Source organism: Periplaneta americana, chromosome 1 (assembly GCF_040183065.1).
Source record: "Periplaneta americana isolate PAMFEO1 chromosome 1, P.americana_PAMFEO1_priV1, whole genome shotgun sequence".
NCBI lineage: Eukaryota > Metazoa > Arthropoda > Insecta > Blattodea > Blattidae > Periplaneta > Periplaneta americana.
Window position 1 is genome coordinate 86139899 of NC_091117.1, and position 23149 is coordinate 86163047.

The 23149-nt window shown below is 36.3% G+C and overlaps 1 long non-coding RNA gene across 1 annotated transcript in view; it reads left to right on the forward strand.

Moving 5' to 3' along the window:
• Positions 1–22741, forward strand: part of LOC138697920 (uncharacterized) — a 48143-nt gene extending 25402 nt beyond the window's left edge. The window contains exons 2-4 of the long non-coding RNA XR_011331629.1: positions 910–4710; positions 9865–10069; positions 16443–22741. This is a non-coding gene — a long non-coding RNA (uncharacterized lncRNA). The remainder of the gene's footprint in view (positions 1–909; positions 4711–9864; positions 10070–16442) is intronic.
• The last annotated feature ends 408 nt before the right edge of the window (positions 22742–23149 follow it).

A 23149-nucleotide genomic window follows, 5' to 3' on the forward strand; every position in this document is an offset into this window, starting at 1 on the left:
TTCTTTAAACTGTTCTTCCATCTTGTAATATAAACGTCGATTCACTATTCGCAGGAGAATCTCTAATGAGTGTGATATGTGAATAAGTAACCAATCCTCTAGGGTGGCTGTGTGGTGTAGACCATCAACTTATCACGCAGACGGTCGAGATTCGAGTCTCGGTCATAACTGGAATTTGTCAATGAAAAATCAAGTGAAGGGAAGTTCGTATATTCTTTCTTTACAGATTTCTCATCTTGCCAGAAGTTACCCGGTTTTCCTAAACGCCAATTCTCCCTATTGTGTCATTCCTCTTCCAATCCACTGTCTTGCGCCTTTTATATCATGAGACTTTATTCTTTTCCTGCATCCTGGAGGCGACAAACACATAGCCTTTCTTGACCACCTGTCTTTTGGCATTCTCTGAATATGCCCAAGCCCCTTCAAGTTGTCAGTCACAAAGATATTTTGAATACTTTCCTTACAGTACATTAATTCTCTGATCTCTACATTTCGAACAGTATCCAACCTTGGTAGTCTTAGACTTCTACGCAATGCATGTCTACAGCGTTGATTCGATGTTTTATTCTCTTTGTAACGGTTCAGCTATCACATGCATGTCAAAATCCTTTCTATTACTGCGTTAATTATATTCTTCTTAGTTTCTTTAAACACAACTTAATTCCGAACAATCCCTTTAACCTTCGATAGCACCACATACCCGAATAACTATTCACATGTACCATTTTTTCTATTATCGACAAAATATGCTTAAACTAAAGTATATAAACATGGAAAATTTCAGTCTGGTAGAAGTTATGCTAAAAATAAATATGGCAATGATTATATTGCAAATTCTTTAAATTCAGAACTTAATATTTTCACTATTCATAAAACAATAAAAGGGAACATAATTCATATTGTTTACAGATGGCGTCAGAAACATACCACGGTCGTGAACACAACCCAGCTGAAGGAAATAATTCAGATGAACAACAACAACATCATTCTCCATCATTACAAATCAAATTCATAGAAGCTGTTATAAACAATGACTTTTCAACATTCGTTAGACTGCTGAACCATCCAGATGTGGATCCCAATCATCAATATGGGAAGAAATTCTCGTACATCACTTGTTTGAAATATGTGTGCCAAAATCGAGACCGCTATCGATTCTTGCGTGAATTATTGAGTTCAAGAAGAGTTAAGTATAATGTTACTGAAATACACCCAAAACCTATTCACTTGGCTTCGAAGTCCGCTAATGTTGAGGCACTGAATATTCTTTTAAAAGACAAAAGAACAAAAGTGAATGAAGTAGACAAAGATGGAAGAACAGCATTGCATTACATCGCTAAAGAATCTGGAAGCGTAAAGAGTGAAGAGAGAAAGCGATATATGCAATGCATCAAAATATTATTGCATCAGAGTGATTTTCTCATGAACCGCACATGTTCAAAAGGTTTTACTGCTGTTTATGAGGGAGTAAAATACGGATCTATAGAAATTGTGGAAACAATGTTGAAATTAGGTGGCCGTGATTTGGATGTGGATGTTCAACACGGAAATGTAAAAACTGCACGACAGCTCATTGAAGAGAAGTATCCTGACATCAGTCATCTGCTGCCACCCCCAAGGACCGCACATTTCAATTTTAGACTACACAGACAGCTGCTAACATTTCTCGAAAAGGAAGATCTACAGGCGTTTTTGAACATATTAAATAATGTTAATAAGAATGGAAATTCATCCATTGATACGAATTACTGGTGCCCAACACATTCTGCTACTTTTCTGGAAATCGCTATTAGAGACACAAATGATGTCATTTACGCTGAATCTCTTCTGAGAGCTGGGGCGGATCCAAATATTGTCAATCCCATTACAAGAAAAACGTGTTTACATTTAGCAGTAGAGACCAATAAGGTCAAAATTGTGGATGTATTGTTAGAAAATGCTATTATGATTGATGTAAACATGGAGAACTTATATGGAAGATCGGCATTAGCCATTGCTGTAAAGAATAAGAAGAAAGAAATTGTTAAATCTCTCTTGAGCTATGCAATAGCGAAAAGTATGTACGTGAAAGATGACGATGTTGAACTTGTGAAAATATCGTATCCAGAAGTATTTGATGAATTGAACTTTGAAGCTTCTGAGCAAAGAGAAGAAATTATTAAATGGAAATTATTTCAGCACTTATATAAACATGAAACATATGAATTTATTAACACTTGCGAAACAGAGTTAGATGAGGAGGCGCAGTTGAAAACTTACAACAATGGCATTTACACGCTTCTACAACTTTCTGTGAAGGAGAATTTGTCAAAAATAGTAGAGTTTTTACTACAGAAAGGTTTTGACCCAAACGACGTAACGGATGGGGGGAATGAAACTCCTCCTCTATTAATGGCAATTCATTGTCAGAATCACACAATGTCGGAAATGTTTCTTAAATTAACGAAGTCCAATATTAATATAAATGTAACAGATGCCAAGGGAGACACTGCACTTCACTTTGCAGCTCGTAATTATGATCTGTACGCAGTTTCAGAATTACTCAGAGAAGGGGCAGATATGAATATTAAGAATGTGTATGATGAACTGGCTTTAAACGAGAACACAATTGAAGGTCTTCTAAACAAATGTGTGACAAGTGAAGGTCATCCTTCCAATGAAGAATTCAAAATTATTTTTGACTTCGAATTTTTGTTTTCGCTGAAGAAAAATGTAGTTAACGAAGATATTGCACCGTCAGTGGTTTCTACACCTTCTGGTGCACGTATCGATATTGACAGAGAAAATGATAACATAAGGAATGAAGTGACTCTTCAGTTGCCCAACTCAAATGGAACTGAAGTTGAACGTACAGAAAGGCAGTGTGAAGGTCTTCCACCACAACAAAGAACTGAACATGAGATTAAATTTCTTCCTGAAATGGAGCTCATATTTAATTTATTTAAATGCAAGGAACACAGAAATGTAATAACTCATCCTGTTACAAGATTATTGATACAAATGAAGTGGCATGAAGTCAGAATAATCAATTTGATGCACTTTTGCATTAAATTTTTCTTTTTACTGCATTTCTTAATGTGTTTTGTAATTAATCTAGGAGAATACAACACATTAAATGGGTTAATTACTGTACAGCCATCACATACATTCGAGTATATATTGGTTACATACGTAATAATTGTTACTGTAATTGGTGTATGTACTTTATTTGTTCAACAACTCTTAATATTATCCTATACAGGATCGAAGCTGTACAATAGTAAGTTTGAAAATTATAACATTTGGGCCATTATAACTGTCATATTAATGCATTTATTCTTAATACGTAGTCGTATGACGTCAGCGACAGGATTTATTTTATCAATTCTAGAGTTTGCAATTTTCTGTGGAAGACAGGATATCTCTAATGTATATGTTAACCTAATGAGGAAAATATTTATAAAATACATCTACAGCATTGCTACTCACCTTTTTATTCTATGTGCGTTTTCTGCTATCTTCGATATTTTGTTTGGTAATAGAAGCAATACGACATTTGATTTCATCATAAAGCCGTGGAAAACAATCATTTTTATAATACGTATGCTGAATGGTGAATTTTATGCCTGGGATTCGAGCGACTCAGATTACAACAAAATTTTCACATCATATCAGATGGCTTTTCTTTTTATGTCTCTGATTCTTTTTAACCTTCTCAGAGAGGTGGGTGTAAGTGATACAACTGATATTAATAATACTGAAAGGCAAAGATTAGAAGCAATGCTGAGAAAGACATATGAAATTGAAAGAGGCATCATAGAATGCTGTAAGTATCTTGATAAGTATTCTACCTGGGGAATTCTTTGTAACCTAAGTACAATTCTTCAAAGGTACTTGTTGAAAAGTGTTATGTTGTTTTCATTAAATCAATCTAGAGGACGGAAAATCATCATGTATCCTAATGCAAAAGGCAGAACAGAAATTGAAAATGGTAAATATCCTGAATTGAGAACTGATGCAAGAATTTTACTACGAGAGGCAATGAAGACAATTTACGGAGATGAAAGAGAGGTGGAAAATGAAAAACTTCGAACTAAATCCAAGGACGACGTTTCATGGCAATCACATAACAAATTGGTGGCTGAAAACAAAACCTATAGTAATCAACTAAAATGTTTTAATGATGTACTGAACCAACATGAAGAACAATTATATTGCAATCAGAATGATATAAACGAAATACACAGACTATTAAATGAAAACAAGCTTGTGATTGAGAAAATGTTAAGAGAATTACAAAGAGCTAGTCCATGAGATGCCACGTATTAAGGAAATGGTACATTTTCAGTGTGTATATATGTACGAGATTTTGACACCACAGGAAACACAAATAATTCTGTATGAAAATGTGAATAAAACTAAGCTTTCTAATATAAAGAAGTTTAAATAACATTTTATCCAATACATATTATCCGTACTAACAAAAATAAATAAATGATATAGAAGATCATCGGTAGTAACAAAAATAAATAAACGATGTAGAAGATGAAACTACGAAAAAAATTATGAATCTGCAGAGTGTAAATAAAAGTCTGGAACGAAAATAAAAAATTAACAAGATTTTTTTTCCTCAGACTTTGAGAAACATGGCTTTTTTTTTTCTTGAAACTACTTTGTGTAAACAAAGGAATAGTCATAAAGGAGAATTGGATCTAACTCTAAAAGTGACAGGTAAATATTCTGCAAAAGTTATATTTGTAACTAAAGTGATGCACTAATTTTTCTGAATGTTTTTTTTATTTATATTTACCTTGTGTGTGTGTGTGTGTGTGCGTGCGTGCGTGCGTGCGTGTGTGTGTGTGGTTCATGAATTAACAGAATTTTCTTATAGGCAAGTTAAAAATTGATTTTAATGATAGACTTTCGTGGCCTATAGTTCAGTAAATAGGAAAAATAACATCTCAGGTAAAAAGAGTTTAAAAAGTCAAAAAGTCAAATCCATTACAGACCAAATCGGCCCAGAGGCTGGCGAGAGGCTAAGACTCCCACCATTAGGGACAATTGGAATTTAGGAATTTAATGGCAGTAGGGATGTCAGTCCTACGTTTCCGCGGCCTTTACTCCCCCCCCCCCTCAAGAAAATGTCCCTGGTACTCATTTCTGTTAGAGGCTGAGTAGACCCCAGGGCCATAGTGCGACTGAAAGGATTTGGTTAACCTTCCGGCTTGCAGAGTTATGGCTTAACCACGGCGCTACCGCGCGCCCCAAGTAGGATGTTATATCAACGTTGAATGTGCATTCCATATTAATTTCATTAACTTTAAATACAAAACGGTAGTAGTTTCGAACAGATTTATTAGACATAACTCGCATAAGTACTGAAATGGAGCTTCCGGTCTACGTAAGATGCCGTGGTCTACTGGTGAAGATATTCCCAGACGTTTCGTCTATTACTGCGGCAGACATCTTCAGTACGGTATCCTAGGTCTAAGTCTTCTGCTAGGGGTACCTGTGGATACCTCACCACTGAAGATTCTGCCGCAGTAGTAGGCGAAACGTCTGGGAATAGCCTATCTTCACCAGTAGACCACGGCATCTTAGCCCGGAAGCTCCATTTCAATTAGACACCGGCCGTGAATGCCTACATGCTAAGACCACATAAGTATTCTTAGTCAATATCAATAATTATACCTATCGTACATATGGACCCTAATAAATAAGATCATTCAATACACCTGATGTTCCCAGCTTCTATGAAAACCTTTGCTTTGCTATTAAGCAACGTCATTTTTAATAGTATCGTTATATGGAATAGAGTCAGAGACATTTATGAAAACGTACATTTTGAATAGGTATCAATTTTATTGAAAGATTTTTTTTGCATGTCATTTGTTTGTCCATGCGGACTTTTTTCCCCTCCCTAAATTTAACAAATTGAATATGTTGCAAGTTTATATGGATCGTGTGCGGAGACTAAAGGCGCGCTCTCACTTAGTGCAATCGAACTGAATCGAATCGAAACGCAACGTCTGCCAGCACTCACATCTAGTGGAATCGAATCGAACCGAAGCGTGTACAGATCAAAATGGATCGCGTAGCCGTAATGGCAGTCATGTGAAGAGGTGGAAAGAGAAGTAATAAATATCCAAAACAAGAAAAGGAAATACTGGATGAATGGAGAATGTTTACTTTATTTGGCTATATTTTGAGAGACGAAGCAAAATTTCGTTCCTTAGCGTTGTTTTGAATTTTAAACTTTACAGGGTGTTTCCGCTAATTTACTTATTTCGCTTCAAGCATTATCAAGGGAATAATTATAACAGTAGTACTTTTGTGTTTGGTCATAGAGTAGTGGATATTTCTGAACAAAATTTATTATTTTTTTTTACGTTCATATTATTGAATTCTAATTTTCTGCATACATATTATTTCAACAATAACTTACTTTCAATAAAGAAATTGTGCTAACAAAATGGATATGGCTCATTTGTTTTTCACAAAGGCTTTACGAGAACATAATATCCTACCTGAAACAAGAAATTCTGTTCCGGAGTGGAATAACCATTCTAGCTTATGCATCGATTCGGTTCGATTCGACGCGCTACTTTCTGCTATCTTCCGTTCAAATACATTGTGAAGAAAAATTCTGTTCGAGTCAATTCCGCTAAGTGGGAAGGCGGAAGATAGGGAAGATTGGAAAATGCTGGGTTTGCAGTTGAAGACCTGTCCTAGGTCAGAAAACAATGAATATTCATCCATTAATATGTAATTTTTACTTTTGCACATGGGTTAACGGTGATCCAGTAGTTCAGTTGGTAGAACAACTCTTAAGAACTGAAAGGTTTCGGGTTCAAACTCGAGTGGTGGTAGGTATTTTCTTGCTGCCAGAGACTTCCATAAGGGCCCCGAGTTTCACTGTCTCCTGTCAAATTGAGTACCGATTTTTGGGGGCTAAAAGGCGGTCGAAGCGTGGTGTTCACTACACCACATTCTATTGACGAGGCCATGAAAGCATGTAGTTCTACCTCCACACACTCCTCCATGGATTAAGGGAACTGGGTAGTCTAATCGTATGGCTGTTGTGTATGAGGGAAGAAATTTTGCTAATACTCTTCAACTTTTGAATCTATCAATTTATCATTTTTATAGCACATACACAATATTTGCAAGTGTATTTTGATTTTTCGATTATCTTTCTTATATTATTTGACTGTAAAAAAATTGTTAAAATGAAATATATTAATTACATTTAAATTAAAAAGACTGGAATTTTAGGAACTTCTTTTTCAGAAATCCTTTGCACAACAGGTTTCAGAAAAATTAAGCATATTTCCAATGCAGTTGACTATATTTTCTGCCATTTTCATCACTTTATTAATATTTTATCTACAATAATCTGACTAGAGATTCTGATTCATCTAGACAAAATAAAAAACTCGAGTGGGATATTAATGACTATTACACGATTAGAAGAAAGTACAGGCATATCAAAAGTCCAGTAACACTTTCAATATTTTATTACACAAAACTACAAATGATAGCACTTTCAAACACACGTCAGTTTAAAGTCAAACTCTCAAAGTTCTGTTTACACCTTACAGAGATTCAATGTGTGAACCACGAGTGACTCGGAAAATTAACAAGCACAATAGTCGTGTTTGGGGTACACAGAAACCTCACAGAATTATTCAACATGAGCGTGATTCACCAAAGGTGAATATTTTCTGCGCGTTGTCACAACGAAAACTGTACGGACCTTTCTTGTTCATTGAGGCTACTGTGACTGAACATTCATATCTGGACATGTTGGAGCAATGGTTGGTGCCTCAACTTAGACAAGATCTTGATGACGATTTCATCTTTCAGCAAGATGGGGCTCCGCCACATTTCCACAATGCAGTTCGTGCTTACCTGAATACGGAGATGTCTGATCGTTGGATAGGACGTGCTGGAGTAAGGGACAGATGTTTCATGACATGGCCACCAGGTCACCCGATATGACTGCATGTGACTTTTTTTCTATGGGGGTAACTAAAGGACCGTGTGTTTGTACCGCCTTTGCCACGTGATTTAGAGGAACTAAATCCAGAATTCGAGAAGCTGCCGCCACGGTCATAGAGGATATGTTGAAAAGGGTATGGGAAGAGTTTGATTATCGTTTGGACATCTGCCGAGTCACTCGTGGTTCACACATTGAATCTCTGTAAGGTGTAAACCAGGGGCGGTTTTTCGGGTGAAGCTCGTGAAGCGGCACTTCACCTGTTTACTAAGCGCATCTTCACTTATTTACAAGTATTTTAATATTTTATTTTATTTCATTTCATTTTTGTCTTTTACGTTCTGCGTTGTGATAAGTTCTGCACTTAGGTATTCTTCATTATGGAACACTAGTCCCATTGTCACTATGGTTGGCGCAGGGTGGAGAAGGGTGACAATTGCAGCTATATCCCTCTTTCAGAGGTAGAGCTTCTCAATTTGCGGATTTGTTTACAGGTAACCATGGCAACGAACCCTTGTAAGATTTCTATAGACCCTGTCTGCGAGGGTACTTGAATCGCTGACAAAACATTTCTCTTGTAGCTGCAAAGACAAAATATAGGCTCCTGGCTAGACCCTTTTGAAAGGAAAATAACGGTACGCGAATGCAATGAGATAAAATTCCTTGTCTTTCACAGTGTTCACACTTCTTTGTACCTGTTAATTTCAGTTTGTGAGACGTGTGAATAGAGTGACTGTGTTATGTCTTGTTGCTAAAACGATATATTAGAAGATTAAGTTAACTAAGCAGTTACCGGTATTTATTTTTACTGAGTTTTATAATTAATTTTAAAAGTGGTGACTCGAATATTTTTGTTAACAACGAGGAATGTATCCTATAAACGATATAGTGTGTAGCGTGTTACAGACACCATTTTCGCGATGGACTGAAGGTGATGAAAGAGATGTAGGGTTAGCGGGGAAACCGACGTGGCTCAGTCAGTTAAGGCGCTTGCCTGCCAGTCTGAAGTTGCGCTCGGGCGCGGGTTCGATCCCCGCTTGGGTTGATTATCTGGTTGGATTTTTTTCGAGGTTTTCCCCAACTGTAAGGTGAATGTCAGGTAATTTGTGGCGAATCCTCGGCCTCATCTCGCCAAATACCATCTCGCTATCACCAATCTCATCGACGCTAAATAACCTCGTAGTTGATACAGCGTAGTTAAATAACCGACTAAAATAAAAAAAAATTAGAGGGGAAACCAACACTAGTTATTAATATATCGGCAAAAAAAAGTTGAAAAGGAAAGGTGCAAGGTCTTACAACAAACATTTTAAAAGTGCGTGGTACAGTGAATATCAGTGGCTGTGGGGTAGTTATTTGGAAAAATTGTTTTGTTGGTCCTGTTTATTAGTTGGAATAAAAAAATCGGCATGGAACTCGGATGGATTTTGTGAAAACAGATGAAGTTTTTGTCACTTTTTTTTTTAAAGGCTAAAGAAAGGGGCGAATTTTCAGGACGGAAATATGATAAGCAGTCAGAAGGTGAACTTTTTCAGAAGTACAAACAATTATTTTTGAAATATGTGACGTTATTTTTATGCAAGTTAACACTAGATATGAAGACATTGAACGGCTTCAGTTTTGCTCTTTTGCCAATACTTCAAAATTTCTTCTGCATTCAAATATTTTTCCTTCTAATGCTCTTGTCACTCTACAAATGATTTTCCCAAATTTGTTCAAAGTAAGTCGTTTGAAAACAGAACTAGAGCTTCTCTATGCAGATCATGAGTACCAGAACATTTCCCCTGGTACAAGCACTAAAACTTGTAAGAGAAAACAAAGACGTATTGAAGAAACCTATAGGCTCTTTTCCCTTATTGTGACATTACCGCCAACAATTGTTTCAGTGGAGCGAAGTTTTTCTGCACTCAACCGCATAAAGACAAATCTTCACAATTCAATGGCACAAGGAAGATTAACATCATTGGCCTGCATCTCCATTCACAAGGACTTGCTACATGATCTGATTGAGAAGCAGCCATTTCATGACGACATCAGTGACAATTCTCCTTCCGTAGAGACAGACGAATCAACTTAATCTACAAAAAATAGGTAAGTCGTACATCATGTTCCTTAATGAAAGAGCTTCACCAACTTTTGAGGTTGCGAGCTGCCACTGGTGTAAACAGAACTTTGAGAGTTTGACTTTAAACTGACGTGTGTTTGAAAGTGCTATCATTAGTAGTTTTTGTGTAATAAAATATTGAAAGTGTCACCGGACTTTTGATATGCTCTGTATATAAAGATTAGAAGAAATAAAATACTCTAATACAGTGGTTCCCAAACTTTTTTGATCGCGAATTCCTTTTGACTCGAAAAAAAAAAAACTCTCGGATCTTCAAATTAAATTGAGTTAAATTAATTTAATCGCTAGATTAATATACACTGCTCATAACAATTAGAGAAACACTTGTAATGCATTGAATAAGTTAGTGTTTTTTGAAGCTGTGATGCTGAAAATTGGATAGTATGTAAATTGGAACATTAATTTAATCTAGTTATACAAATTTTAAAAATCCATGGCCTAAATACAGAGTAATTACCTCAAATAACAAATATGGAGAAATTTTTGATTACGGAAGGCACCAACTTCTAATTGGTAAGTTTTCTGACGTTGCTATAGTGACGAATGCTGATTATTGCCTTGTTCATTAAAGTCTCTGAAAAAAATGTGGCATTTAAATGAGTTTGAAGTGTATCATGCTCTACTTATTTTACGACAAGGTCAATCACTGAGACAAGTGACTAGAGAGCTTGAGGTTTCTCCTTCCGTGGTGTCCAGGTTACGCAACAGGCACAAAGAGACATGTCAGTATTGTAGAAGACCTGGCCAGGACCGTAAATGTAAAACAAGCCCCTAGGCCGACAGAGACAGCGTCCTATCTGCTCTTCGACAGAGTACAAAAACTGCAAGAGACCTGCAGAATGACCTCTATATGGCTTCCGGAATCCGGGTTTCAGACCAAACGGTAAGGAACAGATTAAGGAAAAAGAATATTCGTCCAAAAAAGGCCTGTTAAGAACAGTGTTTGACAAATGAGCATCAGGCAGCAAGACTTACGTTTACTGAAAACCATGCAGATTGGAACCCGAACCAGTGGCAATCTGTGCTCTTCTCGGACGAATCCAGGTATCGTCTTACACGTTGTGGTCGACCTGGTTGGCGAGTTGGTATAGCGCTGGCCTTCTATGCCCAAGGTTACGGGTTCGATCCCGGGCCAGGTCGATGGCATTTAAGTGTGCTTAAATGCAATAGGCTCATGTCAGTAGATTTACTGGCATGTAAAAGAACTCCTGCGGGACAAAATTCTGGCACATCCGGCGACACTGATATAAACTCTGCAGTTGCGAGCGTCGTTAAATAAAACATAATATTTATTTATACACGTTGTGATGGTCGTTTAAGGGTGTGGGGACGGCCAGGAGAAAGATTTTCTGTAAGAGTTGTACAGGAAATTGATAGATTCGGTGAAGGTTCCGTAAGGTTGTGGGCCGGAATTATGTACAACAATCGTATGGACCTCGTAATTGTTCCCCAGCGACTAAATGCTGTCCGGTACATCGAGGACGTTCTAGAAGAGTGTCTAGTACCTGCTGCCATTGGAGTAGGCCCTGGATTTCTGTTTGTTCAGGATAATGCCAGGGCACATTCTGCGGCTGTCACCAGGAATTTCCTAAGGGAGAATGAAATTGAGATAATGGAGTGTCCAGCGATCAGCCCAGATCTCAACTCTATTGAACGCTTGTGGAATCTTCTGGATACGAAAGTCAGGAACCGATATCGAGCTCCACAAACCCTGCAGGAACTTGGAGATGCTCTAAAGGAGGAATGGGAGAATATTCCCGAAGAGGAAATCTCATAGGGACCATGCCACGAAGGTGCCAAGCTGTCGTCGAATGTCGTAGAGGCCATACACGATACTAGACCTTTATAACGGGTGTTTAATTTTGATAAGTAAGGACGAGATTCAATTTCTTATAACGTGCAATGTTTTAAAAAGTTGTTTGTTGACATTATTCATTTGTTTTTATTGACATGGAGATAAATGTGGCCATAAATAACCATAAATAATATACTTTATTAATGTCATGTCTGTACCTTTATCTAATGAAAAATATTTAAATAAATCTTAGTGTTCCTCTAATTGTTTTGAGCAGTGTAGATATAAATTTAATATGCCTCCATATTTATATTCTCTGGGCTACCTATTTAACATCGACAATGTCTACAAATTACACATGCATATCCGTGAGTTCATAAACAAGTAGTAGTATTTATAAACTGCGTGTGTTTTTCAGTAATTACGTGCACAAGTTAATTATAAAAATTAGGCTACCTTACATTGCTAATGTGAGGAATGGTGTTGTTTCCTCGTTTCGCAACTCACCCGATATGACTCCTCTCTAGCATTTTCATTGTCGGTTTTCGCACTTTTCACCAACGTATTCTAACAATGTTTCAACCCTTCAAGTTTACGTTGCAAAAATGTATGTTCTTGTTCTTACATTCAGGGTAGTTTCTTTTCAAATGTCTACGCAGTTTTGCGGACAATAAAGAACTGTTACGTAACACTTTGTTACATAGCACACAAAGGGCGTCTGGAGAAATTTTATTGCCTGTATACGTAAATCCAAGAGCCAAATATTATTCATCATATCTCCGTTTTTTGGTTGATTCACTCGTTTTTTAATTAGCAGCACTGGGATGTGATGTATGACAAGGTGATCGACTGGTTTCTGAGTTTGTAGAATTGTTGTTTTTACTGTCTTTTATTAGCCACCGATGCATTGAGACGACACTATATAATATGAAAATTAAAATTATTCGTAATATTAAATTAATATTATTATGTCTGGAATCAAAGACACGTGGTTATTATTAACACACGGTTTATTACGAATACCTTACATAAGCCTGCTCGTACTGAAGGAATAAAAACTGACGTCACAATAAAAGTAGCAGAAGCAGAATGCGTTGTATAACTTTCTCCATTCTCCTGTAACTTCATCCCTCTTAGCCCCAAATATTTTCCAAAGAACTTTATTCTCAAACTCCCTTTATCCCTGTTCCTCTCTCGAATGAGAGTCCAAATTTCACAAACATACAGAACAACCGGTAATAACAGGCATTTCCCATATTTAGCCTATTCTGCGTTTAATTTCCTCCCGAGTGTCATTTATATTTGTTACTGTTGCTCCAAAATATTTGAATTTTTTAACCTCTTCGAATAAATCTCCAATTTTTATGTTTCCATTTCGTACAATATTCTGGTCACGAGACATAATCATATACTTTGTCTTTTCGGGATTTACTTCCAAACTTATCGCTTTACTTGCTTCAAGTAAAATTTCCGTGTTTTCCCTAATGGTTTATGGGTTTTCTCCTAACATATTCACGTCATCAACTAGACAAGAAGCTGATGTAACCTATTCAATTTCAAACCCTGTCTGTTATCCTGAACATTCCTAATGGCATATTCTAGAGCAAAGTTAAAAAGTAAAGATGATAGCGCATCACGTTGCTTTAGCCCGCAGTGATTTGGAAAAAACATCAGTTAAAAACTGGCATGTACGCACTCTGCTGTAAGTTTCACTGAAACAGATTTTAATTAACCGAACTACTTTCTTGGGAATACCAAATTCAATAAGAATATTATAGGCTATAAAATTTCTCTCTTAACCGAGTTATATACCTTTTTGAAATCTATGAATAACTGATATACTGTATCCTTATACTCCCATTTTTTCTCCAATATCTGTCGAATACAAAAAAATCTTATCAATAGTCGATCTGTTACGCCTAAAACCGCACTGATGATCCCCAATAATTTCATCTACGTACGGAGTTAATCTTCTCAAGAGAATGTTGGACAAAATTTTGTACGATGTCAACAAAAGTGATATTCCTCGAAAGTTGCCACAGTTAGTCTTGTCTCCCTTCTTAAAAATAGGCACAATTATGAAATCCTTCCATTGTTCTGGTACAATTTCCTTTTCCCAAATAGCAAGTACAAGCTTATAAATTTCGCTAGATAATGCGCTTCTACCCTCTTGTATTAATTCTGCTGGAATTTGATCGATACCGGTAGAATTGTACTTTTTCAGATTTTCTATCGCAAATTCGACTTCTGAAAGTGTGAGTTCGAGTATAAATGACTCAGCAGTTTGTATTTCAATTTCGTCCTGATCATTTCTAGTTGGCCTATGTATATTTAGTAGTTGCCCAAAATAGATTTTCCATCTGTTCAGGATTGAATGAGAGTCTGCACGCAAGTCACCATTCTCATCCTTGGTCACGTTTACCCTTGCCTGATATCCGTTCTTAATACTTTATATCCTTATATAAATCTCAAATGTTTTTATTCTTACTATTTGTTTCTACCTCATTCAGTTTTTCCTTCAAGTAACATCTCTTTTTATTCCTAAGTGTACGACTTGCTTTCCGTCTTTCATTCAGATAATAAAATTATCACTATTCTCAACTGGATTCTGTAAGAATTTCAATTTTGCCTGTTTCCTTCTTTCTACTACCATGCAACAATCTTCATCAAACCACGGTTTCTTTTTCTTAGTTTCATAATAACCTATGCTCTGCTCAGCTGCAATTTTGAAACTATCTCTGATATTTTCCCACAGCTATTAACATCTAACTCTTTCTCAACTTCGTCGGAACTGCCTAAAGTGGCGAACCTATTCGAAATTTCGACCTGATAATGTTGCTTAGTTTCCTCGTCCTTCAATTTCAGAATATTTAATTTATTAACATTAACTTGTTGCTGTACTCGCTTGGCTATTGAGTCTTTCTCTTAGTTCTCCAATTATCATATAATGGTCAGAATTACAGTCTGCCCTCCTGAATGTGATCTATTTGATTGTGTGTCAATCCATCTGGAGAAGTCCAAGTATATTTATGTATATCCTTATGGGGGAATGTTGTGCCTTTGACATTTAATTTTTTTGATGTGGCAAAGTTGACTAACCTAACTCCATTGTCATTACTAGTTACTTGTAGGCTCTCTTTTCCAATAGCTGGTCCAAAATATCCTCCCGTCCTACTTAAGCATTGAAATTCCCCATTAAAATTTTCATGTGACATCTAGATAACTGATCAAAACTCTGTTCCAATTCCTCATAGAAACTATCCTTTATATCGTCGTTTTTCTCTTTTGTAGGGGCGTGAGCATTTATAAAGTACGATATCGCACCATCTACCCTTAAGTACTAAATATGATAACCTGTCACTGATAAATTCGACCTTTTTTATTACTTACTTACTTACAAATGGCTTTTAAGGAACCCGAAGGTTCATTGCCGCCCTCACATAAGCCCGCCAGCGGTCCCTATCCTGTGCAAGATTAATCCAGTCTCTATCATCATACCCCACCCCCTCAAATCCATTTTAATATTATCCTCCCATCTACGTCTCGGTCTCCCTAAAGGTCTTTTTCCCTCCGGTCTCCCAACTAACACTCTATATGCATTTCTGGATTCGCCCATACGTGCTACATGCCCTGCCCATCTCAAACGTCTGGATTTAATGTTCCTAATTATATCAGGTGAAGAATACAATGCGTGAAGTTCTGTGTTGTGTAACTTTCTCCATTCTCCTGTAACTTCATCCCTCTCAGCCCCAAATATTTTCCTAAGCACCTTATTCTCAAACACCCTTAACCTATGTTCCTCTCTCAGAGTGAAAGTCCAAGTTTCACAACCATACAGAAGAACTGGTAATATAACTGTTTTATAAATTCTAACTTTCAGATTTTTGGACAGCAGACTGGATGAAAGAGCTTCTCAACCGAATAATAACACGCATTTCCCATATTTATTCTGCGTTTAATTTCCTCCCGAGTGTCATTTAATTACTGATTTTATTCTTTTATATACAAAGAATCCTGTTCCTAATTGGTGATTATTGTTTCCTTCCCCATAATACAACAAATAATTTCCTATTTGTGATATGCCATTCCCATCTAACCTCACCTCTTGTACTTCCACTAAGTCTCTTCTATATCTAGCTAGTTCTTTTGCTACTAATGTTACCCCTCCTGTTCTATAAAGACTAGTTACGTTCCACATACCAAATCTCATAACCATATTCCTTTGCTGTGGTCGTGCCAGAAATCAGTCCCATTCTGAGGCTTATTGTATGGATTCGTAACAAGCTGTTTTTTACGGTGATGTGTTGTTAGCACTTCGCCCAACCCCTTACCGGTTGTCCACGTCTGCTTATTCAATATATTCGCAGCTACCCTCCATATCTGGAGGCCGTCTCCTCTATCCGCAACCTGAGGACGCGCCATGCCGTGGTCATTGGCGTTGGCCCCACAAAGCTGAAGGGTTCTCCTTTATTAGAACAGCCTTCAGTTTCTTAATTTAATAATTACTGTTTTCTTAAATTAATTATATATTTTTTTATTCGTAGGCCTACTGTTTCTTCTGTTGTAAGGCTGATGTTGATACAAAGAAGAGTCCAACAGCATTAGTACGTGCTTATTCGGAGGAAGAGCAAATGGTGTCATATCTTCTGACAGCTCCTACCGAGCTTCTTATTTTGAAGTTCTCGGCAGATTTCGTTGAAAAGTAAATGACTAAACATGCTGACATTCGATTAAAATTTGTTTTAGTCATATTAGTATACGAGTACTTAACATGAAGCCACCAAGAATCTTATTCTGTGTCACAGAGTCAAAGATTATTTACCAAATGGTATTGCTGCGCCCTTCACTGAAATATATTTAGTTTAGATCGGAGCTGGCCACCAGGAGCGAATCCACACTCTAAACGGGATACTTAATATTCAACCGTCACGGCATCAACTCTGCGCAGTGTTCGGCGGCGAAGAATGGGGTTGAAGAGAAGTCGTATGGCTCCCCGTGAGAGAGTAGGCTAGAATCTTCTCTTGGTGCCCAGCTCTGGTTTAGATCATGAATTCCTGTGAAATGTTACAGTTCCTTGTGCATTTTATTATGATAGTACAGTTCATGATAAATGTGAAATGATGTAGCAGTAAACAGGAAGTTTCGGAATGTGTGCATATAGAAGAAGAAGAAGAAGAAGAAGAAGAAGAAGAAGAAGAAGAAGAAGGAGGAGGAGGAGGAGGAGGAGAAGAAGAAGAAGAAGAAGAAGAAGAAGAAGGGAAATTTCTGAACGCGTGCTTATAGTGGAGGATGAAGAAAAAGAAGTCCAAGACGAAGAAGAGGAGAAAGTTTAAGAAAAAGGAATTGACTAAGGAATGATATTTTAGACGTTTAAGTGACATTAGGAGAGAGAGGACTAGACGGTATTCATTAGGAAAGGTGGCAGCGCAATTGTGTTGAATTTTTATTTGCTTTGAGTTTTAAAGTGTATGTACTGTACGTACGTATGTACATTTCCCGCCTGGGATCTGCAAGCATGAGTGACGTCACGCAATGAGTAGAAGCAAGGTGTGTGATGGCAATATACTACCAGACATGGAAACATCTATCGCGACAAATACTGTAGGGCCTACTGTCCTCACTAGCACCACAATAGTAAGTCACAATCAAGGCTATTATTAGGGGTATGCTGTGTGTCAAAATAAATAGGAAAAAAATAATATTCCTCGTAAATAAATAAACACTGTCTTATAAAGATACCACACACAGTTGTCATGTCGTTTGTTTCTCTTGTAATTAACAGACTGCACAGTAGTCACTGAAAACTTCTTAACCGTCATGTTCAAGGTTTAAAATCTACCCGCGAAAGTATGAAATACAGTATATCAACATTGAGAAGTGTTTTTTTTCTTTGAATTTACATTTAATATAAGCACGATACTAAGAACCTTAATATGTGACAAGTTTATTAAATTACTAAAATTTTTCTCGCAATGATGTAATAATAAGTCACATGTTAAAATATTGTTACTTCTCTTTGAGTTCTTATTACAGTTGGAACGGATTGTTTAAACCACAGCTTTCGTAATATAAATTATTATACAAGCCTACACAGCTCTCAACTGGTTCCTACTACACTACGAGTGGGTGTTTCGTACTGCAAAATCGTAACAAAACACTTCAATAGCATTGGCATTTGGGGCATTTAAACGATTTTCTGTACTTAACAAATGCTTCGTACACTAAAACAGAGAGTGTGACCACTTACCTTTAATATTATTTTCGTGCAGCTCAGCTATTCCATCAAATTCTCAGTCATCTACAAATTCATTACTTGTTCGTTATTCCCTTACAAGCTTCTTGTTCCATGAACTTTAAAACGTTATATATTACCTCCCTTGTCTGACGCGCCATCTTCTTTCCCTTCAATTTTGAAACGACAGGAGGCATTTTTTAACTCTACTAAAGTTGTTGCTATTTGTACCGTATTTACAAGTTATTTGTAAATTATATTTACCACTAGCACCAATCTAAGAGCTCGAACACTATAATTGGTTAATACTATTACCGATTTTCACTAAAATTATGACCGCAACACACTATATAGAACTGAAATATATTTAACTTTAATAATCAACGCTGCATACATAACTTTCATCTAGGCAACCACGTGGTGAACTAGGGATAATGTTACATACGTACCGTAATGGGAATATATTCCCATCACGATACGTACTACGTAGATGCTCGCGCATGCGCACTCTGTTTTACAGACGACGGCTAATGGCCGCTATGCTTTCAGATCAGTGTTGCCAACTGGACAGAAATTCCGTCAAAAGTGTGACAGAATTTCAATGTAGCGTACGGGAAAAGAATGACTGACGGGTGACGGATTTTCTGGCGGAAATTACGATTTAATCGTCCTGCAGAACTAGAGGCAGAGAATGAGGATGAATTATTATTGTTTTAATCAATATTGTTAAGGAAGTTGCGTTAATATTTTACTTTTATTTGTATATAGATAATTATATTGAGTGGGTCTTATTTTTTTTCTTATTTTGACGGATTCTGACGGATTTCCAGGTGATAGACTGACGGGTACAATTTATGCATTGGCAACACTGTTTCAGATTCCAGGCGACTAGTGTACGTACGTACGTACGTACGTATGTATGTATGTATGTATGTATGTATGTATGTATGTATGTATGTATGTATGTATGTGCACTGCAAGTGGGTAAACACCCAGTGGAAATGGTAACTTAATTACACACAATAATTACAATTAATAATAATAGTTAAAATAACCTAGTTAATAAGAGAACCTAATTTTCCATTACAACCTTCAGTATATACACACACACACACACACACACACACCTGTGTGACGTGTGAGGAGTTGTGCTTTTATTTCATTTTATTTTATTTTATTTTTTTTCCCTAAGAGACAAAACTGGAATGATGTGTAGTAGCCGTCAATGAAGGCTCTGTTGCCATGTAGTGGTGAGAGTCAAAGTCTGCTCACAGTCTTACGGTTCTGATAGTATATATTAAATAGAAGTATTACCATGGTTGATAGTAAAGTCGCGTGGTTCGATTTCTGATAGGGTAACGGATTTTCTCCATCTATCTAATGCTTCCGGTCTCTGATCCTGAGATTCACTCAGTCTCTAATAGAAATGAATATCAGAGATACTGCTTAAGAATAAAGATGACCAGCACGTAACAGTGGCATCCTTACTGCTACTGAGTGCCGAGTACCTAAGTAAAGAATGTTTTCTTAGTCCAACAACATTGGAACGAGTATAAGTGTGCACGGGATATGTATTATGTGACGTGCCCTTCAGAAGACACCCTGCTCACAAACACAAGTAATTCTCACTACAGGGTCACCCTAAAACAAGTTCCTTACTCCTAAACAAGTACAGTATGTTTCAATATATCAATGCTTACGATATTATAAACTACTAGTTGAAATAAAGCTGCCTGAACAAGTGCGAAAGTATAGGAGTGAGTAGAGGAATTCCAAAGACTATGTCTGTGTAAGTGGCAACATAATTGTGTGTAATTGTAATTAAAAATATATGTAAACCGTTTGAAATTGATAGAAAGAAGTGAGTCTGACGATAAACCTGAACTAGTAATTCAGCGGACGAATTTAGCAGAGATCTGTATGAAGTGATGATGCAGGTCAACATTCAACAAAGTTTAGGACAAACACTTTAAACATTTTGTTGGAAACTGTATTTGTACACAAGGGCATTACCTGTGTTACAGTCGTACCGGTATTTTAAGTTAAATTTTACAGCAAAGATTTATTGGAATATAGGCTTTTAAACATTTCATTCAGAGCAGTAGTGTGTTACAGTTATACCGATGTTTAAGTTAAAATTATACAACAAATATTATTATAATATGGGTTCAAACATTGCATTAAGATCGGTACCTATAAAACAGTAATATTTTAAGTTAAAATTTTACATTAAAAAATTATTGTAATACCTGTGGTGTTTGATCAGAATACTATAACTCCAAAAAACCTGTTTTGTGATAGAAGAATTTTTACTGTCATTTTTCCTTCAAGAATCAGAATTCTAGTTTCTGAATGCAAATAACATAGATTAGGGCACTGTTTAATTATATGCACATGCTCATGCTTTTCTACAGCTTCTAAGTAACCTATCGGTAAGTATAGATTTAGGTAGCATGAAATTGCCATTTTGGACTTATGTTCTGACCAGACACCACAGATGTAGGCTTAAAAATTTCGTTGACTTTATAACTTCTGTACTGTGTTAACATTAGAAAATTACATGGCCAGGTAATTTTCTAATGTTAACACAGTAAAGAAGTTATAAAGTTAATCAGTGATTGCATAAGTGTTAAACGTATAGTTGTAATATTTCATTAAGAGTAGTGCCTATGAAACAGTAATATTTTAAGTTAAAAGTTTACAACAAAGACTATGTTTATTATTATATATTACTTCAATGCCTAGATATTTAAATTTCATTACTTACTGTATTATTTTACTATCTATTTCTAATTCTACTGTTCTAGGTACTTTTGATGTTGCTAATGTTTTTGTTTTGTTTACTGAGATTTTCATGTTATATTGGCTTGCCATTTGTTTGAATTTGTGAAGTAGTATTCGTAAATTACCTTCGGAATGTGCTATTAAAGTATGTCGCCTGCATAACTGGTCAGGTTTAAATTTCCATTATTTATCTGAATTACTTTTTTTGTTTCTTTGTTTAATTTTCTTTTAATTTCATCAATAATGAGATTAAAGATGCTTGGGTTTAAGAAGCCTCCTTGTTTAATTCCTTTCTTAATTAAGATTCCTTTAGATAAATGAATCGCCCCATGCAGAAAGGGCTTCAGTCACAAATTAAAAAAAAACCGAGATATCGATGGAAATCATATCTTTATGGGTGGCTCCATCGGCCTGTGCAGAAAGGTATTCAGTCCAATGCTTGGAAAAACAGAAACTGAAGCGTCAGGCTCAGAGTTCTATGTAGAAAGGAATATAGTGTACAGAATGTTTTTTTTTTTTTTTTTTTTTTTAGTTTTCTCAAAACTAGGTCTAATGGACTGAAGCCCTTTCTTCAAGAGGAGATTCAAGTAGTTTTTTTTTGTCCTGTTCTATTATCTGTGTACATTTCTTTCATGTCGTTGATCAAATTTCGTGGGAGAATTCTTCTTTCTACGAGTAAAATAATAAGTTAGTTACGTCCTCTAATCATATCCTATCAAATTAAATCAATTTATGGAATATTCACTACTGACGGAGCATTTCTTACACATCATATTATTGCAGTATCAACCCAAGCCCGTTCATTTGGTTATGATTAGAGTCCTGCGTTTGGTTACTTTGAATACAAGTTAGGTGTACCTCGATCACACTAGTTTCAAGCTGCGGTCTCTTCCCGCACGCACTGGTACTGTGTGTTTATATCTATTCGTGTACCTGTGTACATAAATCTGTGAACAACAGGAATATAGAAAAAATATCACTTGGATTTAATAATAATACCGGTAATAATAATAATAATAATAATAATAATAATAATAATAATAATAATAGCAACAACAATAATAATAATAAAGTATTTATTTAAAGGCAGCTTAAATGCAATTAAAGATAATTTTTACCACGATTAAAGAAAATTAAAAATTTTCAGGAGCCATCCCCTTTACTTTCGGGAGCCACCACGTTTTGCCCACACATGCAATGTGAAAACCATTCCAGCTAAGATGATACATTACTGAAATATATAATTACAATGCAAACACGCTCTCTTAGAGACGCTCTGAAGCGATGTATGAAAATATCTCGAGATGCGCAACAAATGTAACGATATTAATTTAAAAGCACATTCGAATTCCATCCTACAACAGTTTTTGTTAACACTACAGTATGTGTTAGTCGTAGTGATACAAAATAAATCAAAGTGTTAAACAATTTTGAAATACACAATTGAGGACGTAGCTGCAATAAGGGTCCATACTCCAAAATGCTGTTCTGAGATATATACCCATAGAGTTGAAATTTTAAAAAACAGTGCAGGGCCTATAAAATATATTAAAATAAACAGGTTTATCAGCATTACTATTCAACATTTCTCAACGAAACTTTGTGGGTATAACAAAGAAACTACGGAGAATCGATTTATGCATTCTCCGGAAAAAGGGCCTATGGGCCCTTATTGCAGCTACGTCCTCAATTCAGGCACCACATAATTTTTAGTCACCATGGTTATATGCTGCCCCAAATTTGTCTACCCCTGATTGTTACAAAGTAAAACGCATTAATGTACTTTAGATTTGATTAAAGTTTTGAATTAAGAAATGAAAAAACAAATTATGATTGTGTGATTTACGAGTCCTGCATAACCGGTTATGAAAGATAGAACAGGCAGATTGCTACTGAACGCCTGGCGGTATAGACAGTATGCGAAGCTCTTCCGTCTCGCGGAGTAGTCCAATGTTCGGTTTAACTAATGTCCGAGTCTCACTCGGTTGGACGTCTCTGGATCATGAACGAGAGATAATATTGAGCCATCCAGGAGTTCCAAGAATCGTTGCAAGGACGCGATTATCATCGTGTACCTTTCAAATGATATTTCCTCCTCTCTCCTAATTGATTGAAGCACGCAGGGTCTTGAAACTTAAAGAATTTGGCGGTATTTTAGTCTTTTTAGAGGAATCTGTCCCTTAATCGATAGTCCACGTTGAACCTTACCAAGATTAATATATGTATACCGCCGTT